Source organism: Oncorhynchus gorbuscha, linkage group LG14, assembly GCF_021184085.1.
Source record: "Oncorhynchus gorbuscha isolate QuinsamMale2020 ecotype Even-year linkage group LG14, OgorEven_v1.0, whole genome shotgun sequence".
Classification (NCBI taxonomy): domain Eukaryota; kingdom Metazoa; phylum Chordata; class Actinopteri; order Salmoniformes; family Salmonidae; genus Oncorhynchus; species Oncorhynchus gorbuscha.
The window spans coordinates 45,971,220-45,983,236 of NC_060186.1; the positions used below are offsets into that span (position 1 = coordinate 45,971,220).

At 40.3% G+C, this 12,017-nt stretch overlaps 1 protein-coding gene and 1 long non-coding RNA gene across 2 annotated transcripts in view; both read left to right on the forward strand.

Annotated features, from left to right (window-relative positions):
* negr1 (neuronal growth regulator 1) overlaps positions 1–12,017 on the forward strand; it is a 354,799-nt gene that overhangs the window by 210,492 nt on the left and 132,290 nt on the right.
* On the forward strand, positions 2,689–4,372 carry LOC123994971. The gene is made up of 4 exons (XR_006831763.1): positions 2,689–3,053; positions 3,723–3,851; positions 3,963–4,021; positions 4,200–4,372. It is a non-coding gene; the product is annotated as an uncharacterized LOC123994971 (long non-coding RNA).

A 12,017-nucleotide genomic window follows, 5' to 3' on the forward strand; every position in this document is an offset into this window, starting at 1 on the left:
TACAGCCACAAGAGTATTAATGAGGTCGGGACTTGCAGTCTGTGTTTCAATTCATCCCAAATGTATTTAGCTGGTTTCATGTCAGGGCTTTGTGCAGGCCACAACGATCTCGACAAACCATTTCTGTATGGACCTCGCTTTGTGCACGAGGGCATTTTCATGCTGAAACAGGAAAGGGCCTTCCCCAAAGTGTTGCCACAAAGTTGGAGGCACAGAATCGTCTATAATGTTTTTGTTTGCTATAGCTATAATATTTCCCTTCACTGAAACTAAGGGGCCTAGCCCAAACCAAAAAAAACAGCCCCAGACCATTTTTCCTCCAAACTTTACAGTTGGCACTATGCATTAGGTTCAGGTAGCATTCTCCTGGCACCCGCCAAACCCAGATTCCTCTGTCAGGACTCCCAGATGGTGAAGCGCGATTCATCACTCCAACTTCAACTACTCCAGTCCAATGGCGACGAGCTTTACACCACTCAAGCCGACACTTGGCATATTGCGCATGGTGATCTTAGGCTTGTGTGCGGCTCCTTGGCCATGGATACCCATTTCATGAAGCTCCCAACAAACAGTTATTGTGCTGACGTTGCTTTCAGATGCAGTTTGGAACTCGGTGGTGACTGTTGCAACCATGGACAGACTATTTTAACACGCTATGCGCTTCAGCACTCGGCGGTCCCGTTCTGTGAGCTTGTGTGGCCTATCACTTTGAGGCTGAGCCACTGTTGCTCCTAGACTTTTTCACTTCACAAGAACAGCACTTACAGTTGACCAAGATAGCTCTAGAAGGGCAGACATTTGATGAACTGACTTATTGGAAAGGTGGCATCATATGATGGTGCCACATTGAAAGTCACTGAGCTCTAGCTCTACTACTCTACTGACAATGTTTGTCTATGGAGATTGCATGGCTGTGTTCTCGATTTTATACACCTGTCAGCAACGGGTGTGGCTGGAATAGCCAAATCCACTCATTTGAAGGGGTGTCCACATACGTTTGCATATACAGTATAGTGTATGTTTCTCAAGCTCTCTCCCTGATTATTATTTAGAATCTTCACTAGATTCTTTATTCATGGTGTTATGGAGTTGAGCTTCATTGGAATAGATGCCCTTCCCCATTCCAGTAAGGCTGAATTCTCTGACCCTGTTTACAGAAGCACTTTTTGGGGACCTCAAATCTAATCAAATCAGGGTTTATCAAAGTTTATTTGTCACGTGCGCCAATACAATAGGTGTAAACCATACAGTGAAATGCTTACTTACAGGCTCTAACCAATGGTGCAAAAAAAAAAAGGTATGTGTGTGCGTGTAGGTCAGTAAAGAAATATAACAAGAGTAAAAAGACATTTGAAAAAAGAGAAGCAAGGCTATATACAGACACCTGTTAGTCAGGCTTATTGAGGTAGTATGTACATGTAGGTATCGTTAAAGTGACGATAGTAAACTCACGTACACCCGTACATTGCCCTTATTTTCGCCTTCCAACAGAATCCATGTACAATTGCCTTTTAAAAAATGGTGGGTGGGGAAGCCAAACTAATGCGTGATAGTGAGAAGGAGAGATGTCGTGGGGAAATTGCTTTTTTTTTTCTATAAAGAGTTTATATATGTGTCACATACTTATTTTTGAATCAGGTTTTTAGGGCGGTGCTTTAGTGATCTTAGAAGTAAACAGCGGCTTTGAGAATGATGATCGCATGCAATGATGACGCAAAAAATGACTAGGTATCCCCCCTTACCCCTGTCACTGTCCATTTCTTGTTTCTAAAGGATGAGAGAAGTGCTACACCTGGTAGAGAGAGATTGTAAGACAGAAATAGTTGCTTTATGCGTGCTGTACGTTACGACATGACACGTCAAGATGTAACAGAGGGTCAGTTTTTTCAACTTTTCTCCAATACTATAGAGCCATTACCATGTCGATCAGCGCTTGAATAGAAACCTAGTTCACACCCCTGATTTTGACTTCAACACAGTCGCTACACTCCCATTACTTTTCTTTGTAGCCTCGTTTGAATGTTGCGGTTGCGCACATTTGTCCAGAATGGGGTGAGTTTACATCATGCATATATGATGAACAGAGAGTAGCAGAAGCTAAAAAGAGGGGTTGGCGGGTGGTCGGAGACAATGCAGTTAGCCAATGTGCGGGAACACTGGTTGATCGGGCCAATTGCGGTAGAATGTACATGGATGTATAGTTAAAGTGTCTTTGAATGTAATGTTATAGGCACCAGGTCCATAACCAGGGTTTGAGTTCTGTTGAGATCCGAAATGGCTCATCAAAACTGAAACCCTTCTATCGATACAATTCAAAAACGTTTAAATGCTATTTGGAGAACGGCAAAGAGAAGAAAAAATGACCACAGCCATTATCACCTTGGTTGTAGGTTCAGTCACCTCAGTCCATCTACAAACACATAGCCTATTAGCTATATAATTGTAATGTTATACCCCTAAAAGGGGGAAAATATGAGAAATGTTTCACATTGACATAGCATCAGCGACGAAACTAAAACCTATTACATTTTTAGAACTGCATTGTTGGCATTTCTATTGCATTTTAGTTGGACATATTTTTTTAGGTTCCTAATTTAGTACAGATTTACTCAGGGGGCCCAGATCCCACGTTTTGTAACCACTAACCTCCTCTCCCCTGCCTCCTCCATGCATTGATCCTGCCTCAGCCTCGCTACTGAGCGCCACATCACTGCCTGTCTCAGCATGGAGGAACAAATCTGTCGTAATTAGAAAAAATACTAAATAAATAAATGCACACATAAATAGATAAATAATGAATAAAATTTGAGATCAAATTGATGATATGCTGCTGTGCTGCACACGCCCCATAAAAGTACACACAGGAAACATTGTCATTGCTTAGTTTTGGAACAGTGAGCCATTGACTGCACCAGGTGGCTGTGTTATGAGTGGCTCGCATTCGACAGACAGTAAGGCAGCGGATTACCGACATATAGCTTTGAATTTAGAAGACCAAGAGACGGGAGTAGGTGGGCAAGAAGGAGTCGACCGGGCTTGACCAGAAAATCATGGTAAGCTGACGTTGAGTGAGTGTCAAACTATCTAGTTTGGCTACAACTGAACAAGTCGAGTTGGTTAGCTAGCTAGCTAGATAATAAAACAAACTGCAATTGTCATAACCCATTATTATATATCTAGTTAGGGTAGCTAAATATCTGTTGGATGTAAAGGAAGCAAGACTGGCATGTGTCAGAAGCAATGCATGTTAGCTAGATCACTTAGTAATAGAGTGCATACTTAATTAATAGGGTTGTCATTTATAGCTAGCTAGCTACCTAGGATAATTCTTAACATCATCCATCTTTGAAGCAGTTGGGTTGCAAAATTAGGTCTCAACAATCACATGCATCTAAGCTAGCAGCTCGCTAACTACAGTCAAATAAGGAGAGGGATGTCATGATGGAATAAGTCACCTATGTGAAGCTAGCCACAATACGGATTAGCCACAAAAGTGGAATTTGCTTTCCACTTTAGCAATTGTTAGTGAGATGAGATGTGGTGCCATAATATAAATAATAGTTTAGCTAGCTATAAATACATATGTATGTCATGTAATTTGTCGTAGCCGTTATCACAAAAGGCAAGCATACTTTTAATCAGCTCTATTGTTGTCATTTACAGACATGAATGTGAAGTAGGAAAACTGATACATGAATCCTAAATACAGTTATTTTATTTAGTTAATCTCTGCAGTTTTGTCATCTGATCTCTTGGAACTTGATGGCGATCGATATGCAACTACAAGGCAGGACATTTCTCTGCATCCAGCTTGAGGCTTGCTACCGGCAGGAGCATGGAGCACACCAACAGTAAATCATGATATTTATTGTTTTCCTTCACATTGTATGATACAAGGTAGGAGGATCTGGGCCAGGTCTCTCTTTCTAACACACTCACTACCTCTATCTGACTCTTATCAGGTGATACAGAGACAGAATGTTCCTCCTGACCAACAACCTGCAATCTCTAGAGCAGAGAAGTAAGCTACACACAATAGTATACTTCACTATGGCAGTCTGCCTGTGATAATTTAGCATATTATTAAGTGCCACTGGTTGGATTTGATATAATGTACTCACTCAAACTCCTACTCTCTCCCTGTAAAATTCTCCCAGACTTTTATCAAAACTAAAATGTGTCCATTTCTCTATCCCCAGGTGTGTCTGCTGTGCTATGGAACTTTAGAGCAGCACATCAGAAAACATGCCACTCTGTTGCCATCTATCTGCAGACTGTTCCCTGAGGAAGAATGCAACTATCAAGGCTTTCAAAAGCCACATTTTGGGGATGACCAAATGCAATAAAGTTTTGTATAAACAACTCATGTGTAGGGTGCCGTCTTTCGGATGGGACGTTAAAAGGGTGTCATTAAGGTCATTAAAGATCCCATGGCACTTATTGTTAGAGTAAGGGTGTTAACCCCGGTGTTGTGGCTATATTCCCAAGCTGTCCCTCATACCATCATGGTCACCTAATCATCCCCAGTTTACAATTGGCTCATTCACCCCCCTCCTCTCCCCTGTAACTATTCCCCAGGTCGTTGCTGTAAATGAGAACGTGTTCTCAGTCAACTTACCTGGTAAAATAACGGTGTATAAAATGTAATTATTTTGTTAGTTTACAAAAGGAAAACCTTTTCACATTGGTCTTCACACTAAACTTTGACTAATTTCTGTGGTAACTTAAATACAAAGATTCTAAAGGTCTAAAGTAAATGGAAGTATTATGTCCAGGGTGAATACATTTGTATTCATATATAAACAGATATCACACAGGTGTCCAACTAAAATATATATCCCAGACAAGATTGAATGGGATAAATCAAATCAAATTTTATTTGTCACATACACATGGTTAGCAGATGTTAATGCGAGTGTAGCGAAATGCTTGTGCTTCTAGTTCCGACAATGCAGTGATAGCCAACAAGTAATCTAACTAACGATTCCAAAACTACTGTCTTATACACAGTGTAAGGGGATAAAGAATATGTACATAAGGATATATGAATGAGTGATGGTACAGAGCAGCATACAGTAGATGGTATCGAGTACAGTATATACATATGAGATGAGTATGTAGACAAAGTAAACAAAGTGGCTAGTGATACATGTATTACATAAGGATGCAGTCGATGATGTAGAGTACAGTATATACATATGCATATGAGATGAATAATGTAGGGTAAGTAACATTATATAAGGTAGCATTGTTTAAAGTGGCTAGTGATATATTTATATCATTTCCCATCAATTCCCATTATTAAAGTGGCTGGAGTTGGGTCAGTGTCAATGACAGTGTGTTGGCAGCAGCCACTCAATGTTAGTGGTGGCTGTTTAACAGTCTGATGGCCTTGAGATAGAAGCTGTTTTTCAGTCTCTCGGTCCCAGCTTTGATGCACCTGTACTGACCTTGCCTTCTGGATGATAGCGGGGTGAACAGGCAGTGGTTCGGGTGGTTGATGTCCTTGATGATCTTTATGGCCTTCCTGTAACATCGTGTGGTGTAGGTGTCCTGGAGGGCAGGTAGTTTGCCCCCGGTGATGCGTTGTGCAGACCTCACTACCCTCTGGAGAGCCTTACGGTTGAGGGCGGAGCAGTTGCCGTACCAGGCGGTGATACAGCCCGCCAGGATGCTCTCGATTGTGCATCTGTAGAAGTTTGTGAGTGCTTTTGGTGACAAGCCGAATTTCTTCAGCCTCCTGAGGTTGAAGAGGCGCTGTTGCGCCTTCTTCACGACGCTGTCAGTGTGAGTGGACCAATTCAGTTTGTCTGTGATGTGTATGCCGAGGAACTTAAAACTTGCTACCCTCTCCACTACTGTTCCATCGATGTGGATAGGGGGGTGTTCCCTCTGCTGTTTCCTGAAGTCCACAATCATCTCCTTAGTTTTGTTGACGTTGAGTGTGAGGTTATTTTCCTGACACCACACTCTGAGGGCCCTCACCTCCTCCCTGTAGGCCGTCTCGTCGTTGTTGGTAATCAAGCCTACCACTGTTGTGTCCTCCGCAAACTTGATGATTGAGTTGGAGGTGTGCGTGGCCACGCAGTCGTGGGTGAACAGGGAGTACAGGAGAGGGCTCAGAACGCACCCTTGTGGGGCCCCCGTGTTGAGGATAAGTAGACAAAGTGACTATAAGTCAATGATTGTGTCCGTAGCTGTTTATGAATTTGAGTGGTTACATACAATACATATTGACAGAAGGGCTGTGAGACCAAGAGTGTTGCTGTACTCCCAAGTAAGGACATTGCTCTTGGTACAGCTGAAGGCCACAGTATTCAGTCAGGCAGCTTGAAGATGTGTCACCGTCCAGGCCCATGTCACAGTATGCATTGGCCTGATGAAAAATTGATTATGTACCTTTCATCACCAAAGTCATGTTAACATTTACTGCACATGTTGAACAAATCGACCCTTTTGTTGTTGATATGGGAAATTCACATTGACCTCTAGGGCATGGGTAGGAAACCGATGTCCTGATCAATTAGCTCAGTTGGTCAAGGCTGCATTCCGTACATGAATATTGTTTTTTAAACGGGGAAGGATTGGGTTGTGTGTTAAATACATCACTGCCCTTTAAATATGTCAGTCATTGCTTCAAGCCGCACACCCACGGAGTGGAGCAAATGTATCAGTCTGTTCAGTGCAAACCATTCCACAACGTAGTAAACGTTCACACGAACTGAACACATCCTTGGTTTTGGACCTAATTTGAACAAAGTCCTGCAGTACCTGCGGCACTCCAGGAACTGGGTTGCCTACCCCTGCTCTAGGGTCCTGCAGCACTCCAGGGACAGGGTTGCCTACCCTGCTCTAGAGTCCTGTGTTGAAACGACTGATGTGCCCATATTCACAACGTGCCTCAGAGTAGGGATAGTGATATACGATGACCTCCCCCTTGTTAATGTAATTGTGCTCAGTGTGAAACTGATCCTAAAATCAGTACTACTCTGAGATTCTTTGAGGATGTGGGCCATGGCCTGTCAGCATCCTGGCCTGTCAGCAATGCCACTCCATCTGAAATGCAACAAAAACATGAATAAGAAGTAGCTGAGTCAGTCTCTAAGCTAACTAGGTAATGAAACACTCATGCAAATGTGCACAAGCTAGCCACAATAACGTTTAGCCCCCAAAAATGTATTTGCGGTCCGCCTTTAACATAAAATCTGGCATTGAAACTGATGCAAATAGTGGGATCATGTCGTATTAAAATATATATATATTTTTTTACCTTTATTTCACTTGGCAAGTTAGTTACAATAACAGCCTACCCCGGGTGAAACTGGGCCAATTGTGCGCCGCCCTATGGGACTCCCAATCACAGCCGGATGTGATACAGCCTGGATTTGAACCAGGGACTGTAGTGATGCATCTTTCACTGAGATGCAGTGCCTTAGACCGGTGCGACCACTCATTAGTTACTAACTCGCTAGTTACCTGTCCACATTTTTTTATCAGTAACGTAACTTTTGGATTACCCAAATTCAGTAATGTAATCTGATTACATTATGTTACTTTTAGATTACTTTCCCCTTAAGCGACATTATAAGAAGACAAAAATGTATGTTACCAATTGAACGGCATCTATTGCAGGATAAATACATGTTAAAGTTTACATATCTTGCCATATATGGATGTTCAATTTTATTTTATGGGTTGGTTATGGCTTCTTCAAACCCATCGCGTTCTACTACATATAATAATCTGATTAAATTATATATTTACATTAAAAACCATAGTATATCAGAAATCAGTCATTCCAATACATTTATACCCCTTGATTTTCAAGAATAGGACATATGGAAGTGTAGATTAGCCAGTTTGTTTTACCTGAGCATGACCCCAAAACTAAGGACTTATTAGCCAGGCCTACTATGTTGTTTCTGAATTTGTTTCTGTACAGCACTTTGAGATATCAGCTGATGTACGAAGGGCTATATAAATACATTTGATTTGATTTGTTGTCATGGAGGACTGATTGGGCTCATTGATTCGAGTTGAAAATAAATTCTGCGCTCATGGAATGGCATGCTTTGAGCACTACTGAAGAAGAAAAAGCCTCACTTGTATTCCATAGGCTTGGATCTGCACTGTGCAGCTGTTGCAAGAGCTCATTTTTCACGCTGTCCACTGGTTTAAAAAACATTGTTTGATAGGCAGCTTAAATTTATTAAATTCAACCATTATTGGGTTCAAATACACATTTAGATTTGTGAACAGCCATACACAACAACCACAATCCATAAGGCGCAAATAGCTAAATGAGAGTACAGCAGTGTGATTCACATCAATGTGCTATGTAGATATCAATAATATGTGATATCCGTATCGCCAGAGACCAAACCACTGCTGTCATCCTTACCTCCAAGCGTTTATTCAAGTTGGATAGTCTTTGGATGCCGACAGCAGTCGCACCATTAGAAGACATAGCTTGGACTGTAACCTACAAAAGCCTATTCCTACTCTTTTTCTGCAATCCATCAAACACATTTGGTGTGTCATCATAGTGGTCTCTGACTCGTGGTCAGACTCGCTCAGGCAGATTTGTATGTCATTGAGAAAACAGAATTGTCAACGAAACATCTTTTCTGAATTTATCCTCAAAGTTATCATCTAGTTTTTCAAAAGTAATCTGGTAACAATATTTTAGCTGGTAATGTATTACAGTTAACGTTTTTTGTAATCCCTTACATGTAACGGATTCGATGTAATATGTTACTTCCCAACCCTGCGTATTTGTACTAGATAATGCTTAATAAGTTTGAAATGTTAAACAAAAGACAGTACTTAGTTAATTTGACAGAAAATGACAAATTGGTTAATCTCAAGACTTCATGCATTGGGGGCATACTAATATATTTCACTGTACAGCTTACCTGTGGATTGATGGGTCAGTGACACCCACAGCCAGTCCGTGACACCCACGGAATACAACTGTGAAGAGTTTACACAAATATTAGAGTCCTGGCTCTTATAGCAGGACTTCGACACCAAAGTGAAATGAGCCACATTAGCTCACATGTCAACCTACTATTTAACCTATATGTATTGAACATTCATATTGCAATGTACAGTTTTACCTAGGGATCTTGGGTGTAGGGTTATAGTTCTATTTTTAATACCCTCAAACACCTAGTTAGGCATAATTCATTTTAAAAATAGGCCATCACTGTCAATCGTGAAGGATAATTCTTCACTGTTTACCTTTGAAATGTCCAAACTGCATGCCAATCATTTGATCTCTATCAGTTTCATGGGAATATGAGTTTAGATCTTCTTGAATTACTGAATTAGTTTAATTAATGCAGATGGTTTTAACAAACTATTAGCCTTTCTTGTAGGCCTATTTTGTTTCAAAGATGATTTATCCTGCCTGTTTGCATGCACTGTTACATTTTGTCCGCATGAGGAAATAAATGTGACTATTCAACTGTAGATAATAAATGACTGATGAGTTGTTTTTGGTGTAACATATTATAGGCCTACTATGTTACAGTAGAGTAGACTTTATACTTTTATATTCTGTTCTGTTATGTAAAATACAGATTGATGCAGCTTTGATCTATTAACTTTACAAAATGAGCACCATTGTGAGAAGTGATACTCTTCTATTTGTAATAACAATTGATGAGCAGGACTATTAGGCATAGGCAACAGATCTTGATTAGGGTTATTTTAAGGGGTTTGAGCGCCCTTCGAATTATGGTGGTGAAAGCACAGAACCGTAACCAAGTGGTCACATAGCGTTCTGGGTTCCCACTGTGCAAGAGGGGTGAACATCAAGGCAAACACGTGATGAATTTGGATACTAGATGTCGTTGGTGTGATGATAAGGTTCATGCGGTGGATCAGTTCGTCGGCATACGCAATAGAGGGGGTATGTTTCTGTAAGCTAAACACTCAGACACTAAGGTGAGTTCAAGTGCATAACAAACTGTTTTGAGGACAGACATTTTGAGTTTTTGAAACATCAAGGCAGACACGTGGTGAATTTTGATCCTAGATGTTACTGGTGTGATGATCATGTTCATGTGGTGGATCAGTTTGTTTGCATATACATTAGTGGTGGTATGTTTCTGTAAGCTAAGCACTCAGACACTAGGGTGAGTTCAAGTGTGTCGTAGGCCTACATTCCATAACAAATTGTTTTGACGGCAGCCTTTTTAGCAACCCCTGAGTCTTCTGTCTGAGGCTGTTGTTACCGTACGTTGGATTTGGCCCGCTCAAAGTGGTCAAGCCTCTGACTGACGGGCCTCTGCAAACACCCCTACTGGGTTTCATCATTCGCACAACCGCCAGAGAGAGAGAGAAGACGGAAGAAACCACCATTTACCTACTTATAGGCTGCTATAGCCTACATATTTATTTAGTCATTCTATCGTTTTCATGGATTTTTTGTGGAAATTAAATATAATTGTCTAGAGTTTATCAGAATATATATTTTTTACCAGCTCCAAGTATTCTCTAATGGAAAAAAAGTGAGGGAGTGCCTCTCCACCGCGCTATGACAGCACTACATCCCTGGTATCAGCCTACTCAGTGACACCCACAGAACACAACAATTGTAAACAAATATTAGCTTCTTAGCTCTTATTGCAGGACTTTGACTGTGGGAAATCACTTCACTATTCAGTTTGACTGGTGAGCCAGTTGCTCATTTCACAGTGGTGTCAAAGTCCTGCAATAAGAGCTACGACCTTAATATTTGTCTGAACTCTTCACAGTTTTGTTATGTGGGTTTCACTGAGTAGGCTGAGTTTGCTGACACCCCATTTCATGGACCCAAGATCCATAAGTAAGGTTGTACATTGCAATATTAATGTCTAATATGCACAATAGACTGAATGGTGAGGTGATTTCCCACAGTCAAAGTCCTGCAATATGAGATACAACACTTATAATTGTGTACACTCTTCATAGTTGTGTTCTGTGGGTGTCACTCAGTAGGCTGATGATAGCCCATATGATGGGACCCAAGAGCCATGTGTAAGGCTGTGCATTGCAATATGAATGTCCAATATGCACAAAAGACTGACAGCTGAGGGGATTTCCCAGTCAAATTCCTGCAATATGAGTTACAATGCTCATATTTGTATGAACTCTTCACAGTTTTGAACATTTCATGGACTCAAGTTCCATAGTCAAAGCTGTATAATGCATAAAGCAGGCCCCCAATTCAATTCTGAAGTCTAATACATCCACAGTGCGATTTCAGATTTTTTTTGCCGACAAATTAACATATTATTGTCATTTGTGGAATTTATATAACAACATTCCAAACGTGTTAAACATTGTCTAGTCCAAATATGGCATGATTCCACTATTTGTATGATTGCCTCAGTTTCAATGTGTAACTTTTATTTTTAACCTAATCCTTATTGTTGCTAGCTTTACATAACGTTTGCACAACCTATTAAGCAACTCGCTGTGACATTGATCAACCAATGGTGTGTTAGATACCACCCACAGATGTTTGATTGACACCGCTCATTATGTTGGAGGCAGAAAAACAGAAATAAATGAATTCATAAATATATAAATGAATAAAATGAAGTTTGAATAATTAGATATTACATAGATAAATAATAAAATACATATAGATACAGTATGTAAAGAAAATGTATATATTTTAGTCAGTATTTTTTGTATGGTCTTGCTCATGGATTAAATTGTGTGTATTTATATATTTATTAATGTATTTATCCCTTTATGTGTGTATTTATTTATTCATTTATTTTGTATAATTATGGCATTATTCTTTAAATTTTTTTTACAAATGAATTAAAAATGAAAAGCTGAGAAGTCTGGAGTCAATTTAGGGCAAGCCTAAATAAGTTCAGGAGGACAAATATGCCTAACAAGTCAAATAACAATTTACATGGACTCATTCTGGGTGCAATAATAGTGGTTAACATGATTTTTGAATGACTACCTCATCACTGTACCCCACACATACAATTACCTGTAAGGTCCCTCAG